The 10,112-nt window shown below is 33.9% G+C and overlaps 1 pseudogene across 1 annotated transcript; it reads left to right on the plus strand.

Moving 5' to 3' along the window:
- The first annotated feature begins 2,695 nt into the window (after nt 1-2,695).
- Nucleotides 2,696-5,285, plus strand: LOC143558908 (cytochrome P450 76T24 pseudogene; annotated as a pseudogene). The gene is made up of 3 exons (XR_013139830.1): nt 2,696-3,010; nt 3,168-3,728; nt 4,677-5,285. The product of XR_013139830.1 is annotated as a cytochrome P450 76T24 pseudogene (transcript).
- Nucleotides 5,286-10,112: the final 4,827 nt, after the last annotated feature.

Below are 10,112 nucleotides of genomic sequence, written 5' to 3' on the forward strand. Positions count from 1 at the left end.
GGAGAAAAATATATACCGTGGCGGGTTGTGCAACTTAGAGACAAATAATAATAATAATAATAAGAGGTATGTTCAGCAAAACTTATACATGACAATGGACGGCGTCAAAGCTATTAATTGTGTGCATTATGATGTTGGCGACTTAATTGTTTGGGTATACTTGTGATTTTGATTATATAGAACTCAAAAAATAGTAATATCATAAACATAAGAGATATTGTCAACTAAAAGTTAGTTATTATATTATGGTTTGCTTTTTAGCGTCGGCTCGATTACTAAACCGACTGTCATAGTGGTTCCCTAGTCAAATAGTTTTAAAAATCAGATAAAGTCATACTTAATTCAAAAATTAAAATTTACATGTAAAACAAATCATGGAATTACTTTATTTGTTGTGTGATCTCCAAGAAACACAAGTGTAACATCCCAAAGTTTTTAGATTTGAGAACTAAAAGAGAAAATAAAGATTAAGAGGGTGTTATGACAATTTGGAAAAGCTTTAACACGGGAAGAAACCCTAAAAGAGGGTTTTAGGCTTTTAGCCACCAACTTCATCATTACCTCCTAACATGTGTTCCTTGTTTGGTCAAAAAGCGTTATGTCAATACGTTCGTACTCTATTATCTTGTGATTATCCTTCTTTGCACTTATATAGTAAATTACTAACAAGTATAAAAGACAAGCTCCTTTTAGGTTATTTTGCGACGCCTTATTGGTCCGCGACATTTCTTTTTTATTTTTCTTGTTTTGTTTCAGTTCTGATATCGTAAGGAACGTAAAGAAAGCCGACCGAGAGGCAATTTTATTTTTGATTTTTTAGTTCTGGTACTAGAACGAATATAATAGAGATCGACCGAATTCATGTGGACTCATAAGGTTTTGTTTTAGTTCCAGTTTCATGACGAGCGCAACGAACACTAACGGAATTCAAAATTTATTTAATGGTACCGTAATGAACGTGATGAAAACCGACCGAATTCGTGTTGACTTACCACCTCAAGCTCAGGACCAACAATGCTTGGTTTTTGTCACCATGGTTTTACAAACATGCCCGGTGCATTACCACTAGTTATGTCTATTTAAATTCCCTTTAACAAGCAAATACAAATATAGAGTTGCTATAGAACTCAAATACCAGGGTGATTATTTCTTCCATGTTTTTTACAACTTCAAAAGAATTCCCATTTTTAATAAAAATGTTGGTTCACCATTGCAAGTTTTCACACTCAATTTTTAAGTCATTACAATTCTATAATATAATAGAATCAATTTTTTTAATAAAAATGCTAATTAGTTTGTAAGCTTCAAAATTGTTATAATCAATCAAATTTAACCAAAAATCACAAACTATTAGTTGATAGACAACCTTTTTTGCTTACTAGCTTAAGGTACTTAGGATATACAATTCTTTGGATCTTTCGATCTTTGGTGGAAAGATATACATAAGACATTATAAGAGACATCAATTTTTTGAAAACCGAGTTATATTCAAATGAGAAAGCCATGATAAACTAAACCGATTCTAGTAGAACAACTCGGTACTAATATTGGTATTATTAGAACCATTAATGGTTTTCATTTTGAATGTTTTCATGTTGTGCTTAATATTTTACTTAACATTACAATATATACACATATATATATATATACACACACATAAAATATATTTTTTTGGTATCGTAAGTTGTATGAGTGTTGGTACTCTATTGATATCGTGACAATCAAATAGATTCCAACCAAGCAAAACCGGTAACAATATTATCGGAACCAATACTACTATTCATTTTTTATGATTTTTGGTATAAGTGTTTATGTCGGTATCAACATAACATGAAATTGTTTTTTTAGTTTAATTTTCAACTCTTTTGCTAGAAATAATATATGATAATAATTGTGTTTATATGTTTATTAACTTTAAAAACAATCTGAATACATAGTGGTATTTAAATTTCTTTCTTGATAATAGATCTAACTTTTATTGAAAACGAAGTTGTATTTAAATAGAGTGTTTTTGTTTTTTTTATCTTAACCTATATAAGTGTCGGTTTCGTGAAAAACGAAACCGACTCCACTCACCAAAAGTGGTTATGTTATTGGTATTAGTAGAACCGATATGGTACCAGTATTTGTTTTTGAGCTTATCGATCGATAAAAAAACTGACCAGCCGGTACGATATGTAAACCTTTTATTTTAGACAACTTTAATTTTTAGGTTTTTTCAGTTGCTATAGCAAGTGTTAATACGCCCTATAGTACCAAATCGATGTTGTTCGAATTTCAGTCCCTATAGAACCAAACCGATGGAATGCCGTTCGATTTTATGTTGTATCTTGTTGTGAAATCCTACAAATAAGCCTTTTAAATTTAGACAAAACTACCTTTTCAGATTTTTTTTTTTGGAACCATAAATTTTGTTAACAACCAGCAAGCGCCGCAGACATAGCTCCCTCCACAGCACGGAGGAGAGCCACAACCAACATACTACATGAAACAGAAATTACACAAATTCAAACAACTAATAAACCTATATATGGATTTATGTTCAAACCAAAGGAAGCCCGCTTTCCACGGAAAATCTTATGATATGCTTTTTTTCTTTTGATATTTCTCTAACGTTTACCAAATTCCAATATATTTCTCTATAAATAGACTTTGAGCATCCCTTTGGATCAACACAAACTATAGAAAGAGAACGATGGAACTTCTATTTCTAGTTCTCTCTTCCATTATATTTATCTTCTTCCTCCTCTGGTGTATCAACCACCACCGTAATCGAAAAATGCCACCTGGCCCTGCCGGCCTCCCTATCATCGGCAACCTCCTTGACCTTGGACCGAAACCCCACGAATCCTTAGCCAAACTCTCCAAGAAGCACGGCCCACTTATGACCATCCGACTGGGAAGCATCACCAGCGTTGTGGCGTCCACGCCTGACGCCGCTAGAGAAATCCTCCAACGCAATGATGAGGCATGCTCTGGCCGTATTATCCCAGACGCAGTCACTGCATTGGTATTAGAATATACGAATCAGTCAAAAATAATTCAAATCTTAATTATTGTATTGCCTTTTATAGTTGCTTATTATAGGCTAAACTTATTGTCTTATTGCCTTATTGTAACCTATCTATGTATTTATATCTTTGACTAATTCGTTTATTCTAATATAGGCCACCCATGACGCGGCGGTGCTGTGGATTCCAGCAAACGACGAGTGGCGAACCATCAGAAAAGCCCTCAACACCTACCTCACCCACCAACACAAACTTGACACCCTTCGAGATCTTAGGCAGAATGTTGTGGAGGGGATGCTGGACTTCCTTAATGAGTCCGGGCGGAAGAAGGCACACGTAGACATAGGAAAGCTGGCATTCGCGGTGGCATTGAACCAAATGTCTAACACGTGTGTGTCACAAAACGTGACAAGCTACGAGTCTGATGACATCGGGGGTTTTAAAACCGCCGTTAAGACATTAATGGAAGTAGATGGGAAGTTTAACATCGCCGACATATTTCCCGTGTTGAAGCCATTGGACCCTCAGAACATACGACGACAAGCAAAGGCGGCGTATGACTGGTTCGATAACGTGACAGAAGGTTTCATAAGTGAAAGGTTGAAGCATAGAGAGTCTAAACTTCCTAGGTTTGGTGATATGTTGGATTCATTGCTGGATTACAGTGAAGCCAATGAAGAAGACTTTAATTTCAAGCATATCAAGACTTTACTTGTGGTACATACTCTCTTTTATCCTAATTGATTTATTATCAATTTATCTTAAATACATGCAGTCATACAGATTACTTACTGTTACAATCAAACTTTAAGTTTTTGAATTTATTAGTTAATATGTGTGTACATATATGTGGTCGAGAATTAGTGGAGACCCGAGCCTCCCCCCCCCAACTCTCTTTTTTCTCAATAGTGTAAATTTACTCGGTTTCGTCCCAAAGAATTTATACATAGTGTAAATTTACCCTTGTTTGTTCGAAAATTTTGAGCACCGCCCCCTCCCCTAGGCGTTTAAGCTTGTATTATATACACATCTAGACACGCATATATCTAAATATCCAATCCTCTAGTCAAGTTTTATTGCACCATCTTTTATATAGTAACTAAATATTTATATTAAGCTTAAAATCGGTTCATGAATCATGTGTCTTAACACATAAGTTTCAGAAAAAAAAAGTGTGTTAACATACATATATATTATAACAAATGTTATGTTATTCTCATAAATGTTTAGATATGGTAGGTACATGCATGATGAAATTGATGAGATTATATCTTAAGCGTATTAGCGAACTATTTCTAAATTTGCACTAATATTTTGCTTATTTACTTATTAAATTAATATGCATGATTCTCAATAAATAGATAAACATATAAAAATACTATTTTTGATTTCTTATAAATAACATGTACGCGGTGAAGTATTTCCAAACTTTTATGGTCATTCAATAATTCAAAGTCTTCAAGAAACAATAAAATCAACAATGGCATTTTAAACATGAGCACCAATGTTCTGAAAACGATCTTAATGTAAATTTCGACTTATAAAATTATATAATTGATTGCTTCCTTTATAGTAATACTCATTTCACTCTTAAGGGTTATACAAAATCTGAATAGCACCAAGGAAAACTTTTTGATTAATATTATATACTTTACATAATTGCAGGATTTGTTTCTAGCTGGAACCGAAACAAGTTCAAATACAACAGAATGGGCAATGACAGAATTGTTGCTTAACCCTAATATATTCTCAAGAGTCCGTGAAGAAGTCTCCACAATTGTGGGAGAAGACGGAAAAATTCAAGAAGCCAAAATCCTTGATTTGCCTTATCTCCGTGCCGTGATCAAAGAAACTATGCGACTTCATCTCTCTGTGCCTTTATTAGTACCTCATAAAACCGAAACTGAAGTTAAACTAAATGAATATATTGTGCCAAGAAACACACAAATTCTAGTGAATGCATGGGCTATGGCACGAGACTCTAGGTATTGGGAAAACCCTACAATGTTCAAGCCAGAGAGGTTTTTAGAAAATGAAATCGATTACAAGGGTCAACACTTTGAGTTTATACCTTTCGGATCAGGGCGCAGAATGTGTCCCGGAATACCCTTAGCTTATAGGGTGGTTAGTTTAATGGTGGCTTCGTTTGCTTATCATTATAATTGGGAGTTGCCTCATGCTAGAGAAGAAATGGATATGAATGACATTTTTGGACTTACATTGCTTAGAGCAACACCTCTAGTTGCTACCCCTATGCCAGTCACAAATGCATAAGGCACGAAGTTCTCAGTCACTTGTTATTAATAACTTCAAATAATTAGCATCATTTTTGTTTTTATATATTATGCAACATAAATGTTGAGTGTGGCATTTGGTTTGTAACTGTTTACACAACAGTATTTAGTTTGTATTTCAGTATCTGTCTTTCTTATAATGTTCTTTTTTCAACGACGAATTTCTTTTAATCACTGTCATTTATGGGACTTGAAGTCAAGATCTTCCCTTCCTAAACATGGTTGTTTAAAAGTTTTGTCTTTGTCAATAGATTACCACCCCCATTAGTTTTCTTTATGTTTTAAGTGCTTGTATTTCGAGTTAATTAAATTCCCCGAATGTTTAATTATTGTGTTTGTTTCTATATTATTAAAAAGAAAATTTCAATGCCTAAATAACTCAAAGGGTCTTTGGCTTAACAGTACCAACTACCAAAGTGTTGGATAACACTTAGCATTTCCAAGGGTGAGGGTTCAAGTCTCGTCTCATCAAAAAGAAAAAATGTAATAATTACGAGTAAAGTTAGATTTGTCATTTTAAAAAGAAAAGATAACTAAACACAGAGAGATAGACAGTAAAAACAATTACCACGCAAAAATATTCCAAAAACGCATATTTAGTTCTTTTTATAAAATTGTAATTGTTGACATTAAAACAAAAATCAGAAAAGAAAACTAAGAAATGCGTCATAATCTTGGCGATGTTAACCATAATAGGTGTGATGGTTGATTCCAATTATAAGGGTTTTATGATATGATGTTTTTGTTACACATGCTATTTGTATGTTACAGTGCTTTTAATCTTCAAATTTTCTATGATTTATCATTTACATAGAGGATGGAGATAAGAGTTCAATATAACGTGTTGTTTGCTTTTCCTTAAAAAGTTTGTAAGGGACTTTCGTTTGTGGGTGTGCAGACATAAGCTTCTGAATATTGTTTGTGTTTTTAAAATAAAAGGATATGAAAAATGTTTTTATTGTCTTAAAAAATAAGCTATTATTTAACTATTTCACACTTCTTAGCATCCTATCAACATCCAATGTCCAACAACACCACCACCCACCATCGGCCACAACCACCGTTCACTACCGCCATCGTCCGCCACCCACCATTATCACCCACCATCACCGTCCACCACCACCACCCACCGTCCGCCACCACCATCGTCCACTACCCACCACCACCACCATCCATAACCACCAACACCCACCATCGGCCACCACCACCCTTCACTACTACCACCACTGTCCACCACCCACTACCCACCGTCAGCCACCACCGTTCACTACCACCACCCACCATAGCCTTCCCTCACCACCACCCATCGTTCACCGCCTACCACAATCGTCTGCCACCAATCTTCCGCCACCACCCACTTCAACATTTCGTACATCACCACCAATTATTTTAGCAGTCTACAGACGTTAAATGACTTCTATCCACTATGATATGTATGATAGATAACTAATTTTCAACTTATTCAGACGTTATCCAGTTTATAAAACAAACAGTATTATATTTTTATATTACAGACTTTCAAACCACATCTTCAGTTGCATGCATAAAATCATATTGTAGACAGTTTTTGTCTTAAAAAACAAACAGCATTATTTCAGGGATTCGATCCTTTGTAATTACAAACTATATATATTTTCTTAACAACGAAACTTTAATATAAATAACAATGCTACCGACAAGTAGTTAGTACTTGGTAACATGTACAATACAAAAATACATATGATTCGGGACAATTAAAAATTGAAATTACACCAAACCTGTGATTCTAGTGAAGAAATTTTCCTCAGCTTTTTATCCAAATAAACATAATTTAATTTGATATCTTCCATTATTGTAGTTGTCTTCTTGAAGTTTGTTTATTTACTTCTAGCTCGCTAAAGAAACTAATGAGGGCAGGAAAATTGTGTTTTTCTTTGTGTGGGCGGTTTAAGCGTTTTTTGAAAACTTCAGATCCTTAGTGATCGAATAATTACAAAAGAGGTAAAACCGACAGAACGTCCACACCGCTCGGAAAGAATTGGGTTGGGGGGTCTTAATATAATCCAATCCAATATAAATGACGGTTAACGAGAGAATTGTCGTTAGTGATGTTATCACACCAAACTGACGAACTTTTGAAATGAGAGGATATTTATAAAAATGTTTTAAATTTTTTTTTTGGGTAGGTTGTGGGTGGGTATTTACGTTGGTAACTACTAATTACTGACTAAATGTGTCCATGGGTAACAAGTCGTCACACATTTTTTAAGTAATGATATTTCTAGAGGACACACGTTAAACAACTGGGATACACATCAAAAGAACTAAACATAGAATCTACACAAATAAATACAACCATGACTTATATAGATAAAAAAAAAATATCATGTAAACCAAATGTTGAATACACATAAATAAATACAACTCCTAAATACTATGGCGTGTTTTATGATCATAGCTCTCTTGCTGTGACGATGAGACGTCAAAATAGGATTATTCGAACAGGATTCTGACCATATATAGATATAGACGAGAGTACCGGATGGTGAGGGCATCACTTCTTCAATGAATAAAAATAGTAGGGCGTTAAACACCTACCTACCCGAACCGCATCCGGTATGTATATGATCTAATGCAATAGCGAGCACTACCTTACTGTTTATTTATTTATTATTTCATTGACCTATCAAACGTTTTTTTTATTATTATTCTCCCATAGCTGTTCATTTTATTAATTATGTTTGTTATTCATGTATAGCAAACACTACCTAATTAATGTTTTCTTTCTTCATGTTTTTTTTATGTCTTAAACAAGAAAAAAAATAGTCACCACACGGAGCCGGATGGCCGGTGGATGATGGCGACTTGGAGATGTGATTTGCACCCATATATGTAGACAAGCCTGTAATAGAAGGAACCAAAACTAGTCAATGGTGTGCATTATACATGGCGATTTGAATTGAGGGTATTTAGGTAAATAATAGTAAATATAAAGTACCATTCGTTATTTGTTTCTAACTATATGATTATTTCATGAGTGTGTTATTTGTTTCAATGATTATTTCTTAACTGTTGGTTATTGTTCGGTAGCCTGTTAACAATTATTAAGAGGTAGACTCTTGATGACTATTAAAAAACTATCAAACAGCTCTCTGTGCTTTGTAGCCAAGACAACTTTTTTTTTCAGACCCACTAGCTAGACGTCATTTTTTTCCGACTAGAGTGTCTTCTTTCCGGTGACCCACCACTCCGGCGACCTACATTTTCCAGCAATGCCCATATCCCGTTATTGTTTCTTATCAAACAACCACAATGGTTATAATTTTGAATTGACCGGTACAACAAAACCAACTCATACTGCACTTAAACTTGCTTAAAAATATATTTAAATGTTAGAAAAATAATCTCATGATTTTATGTAGCTTTTATATATAACTGCATTTTACTCAAATCTACTAAAATGTTTTTTTTTTATATATGACAAATGCATGTGCATGGGGCACACAAATGTACAGTGGCGGAGCCACTGTACTCCCATTCGTCCGAACCCGGTATTTTTTCGGTTTTCTATATAACCTATAGTGTCGAATTAACGAGCGAACCCATTCGTTTTCGGCAAGCGAATCCAATATCGTCATAAAAAAATATATTCGAACCCATTGTTTGTGAAAAAATTTAGCTATATTCTTTTAGTAATGAATATTCTTTTTATAAAAGACAAAACTTTTAAAAGACTATAAATTTTATTAACAAACATCATGTATGGGTCAATAATAGTCCATATATAGATTATTAAAAAACCCAAAATTACGCATATAATGGGTCAATAAACCCAACACAACTAACATTTTTAGACATAATACATAAATAATTAATAAATAAATAAACAAACAAAAACATCGGCCATCGTCTCAGCAACCAATAAACTTCTTTCTGTCGACCAAACGACCATTGCCTCATCGCCTTTGCCGGTTCACCTCAAGGTTTCAATGATCGCCAACAACCAATATCCGTTAGTCTATCGTTTGTGATATGCTTTTTTTCAATGAAGCATGTGAAGACGGATTTGCGTAATTATTTGGCTGACAATTATATGAATGATTCTTGTATTTGTTATATTAAAAATAAGTTCTTTTTTAAAGTACGATTAATGAATCGTTTTCAAAACATAAAACACATAGAGAATTATGATATGTAATATCTTTTTATTTAATATGACTTTTTAATTTATTGATTGTTAACAATATATTTTTGTTATGATAGTGATATCGTATTTTATTTATCGGACTCAATGAACCCATAAGAAAAAATTACTGCCTCCGCCACTGCAAATGTACGAGCTGTCCAATGAACTTATGAACATATATTGTTTAACCTCATATTTGTGTGGTACATCCCTTTGCTGTATCAGTTGCATGTCACGTAAATTTCTGAACATGTCACTATATATGAAATGCGAATGGAGTTAACGATAATGGTGAAAATGTACTCGACAAGTGCATGGCATGGGTGCCATGCAATTGACTGCATTTTTGGACTAATATCATAAATTTCCTCCTAGATTACAAGCGATTGTTTAACATGTGAGTATGGGACAGTTATTTTACAGTCACTTATATATTCCATACAGTGTATAAAAGATTTTTTATACAGTGAGGACACAAGTCCCATGTAAAACAATAATGTAAAATTAGGATTAGATATTTAGATGGGTGTTTGTCTTTTAAAAATGAAAACGCGGGATGCAATCGCTCACCTTTGTTCTATCTTTCACTAGTTCTCTCTTCTATATTATCGTCACATGCATCACACTTTTTTTCTCTTTCAT

The sequence above is a fragment of the Bidens hawaiensis genome, unplaced genomic scaffold (genome assembly GCF_021521415.1).
Source record: "Bidens hawaiensis isolate Kalapana, Puna unplaced genomic scaffold, B.hawaiensis_p1.1 tig00019670_1, whole genome shotgun sequence".
NCBI lineage: Eukaryota > Viridiplantae > Streptophyta > Magnoliopsida > Asterales > Asteraceae > Bidens > Bidens hawaiensis.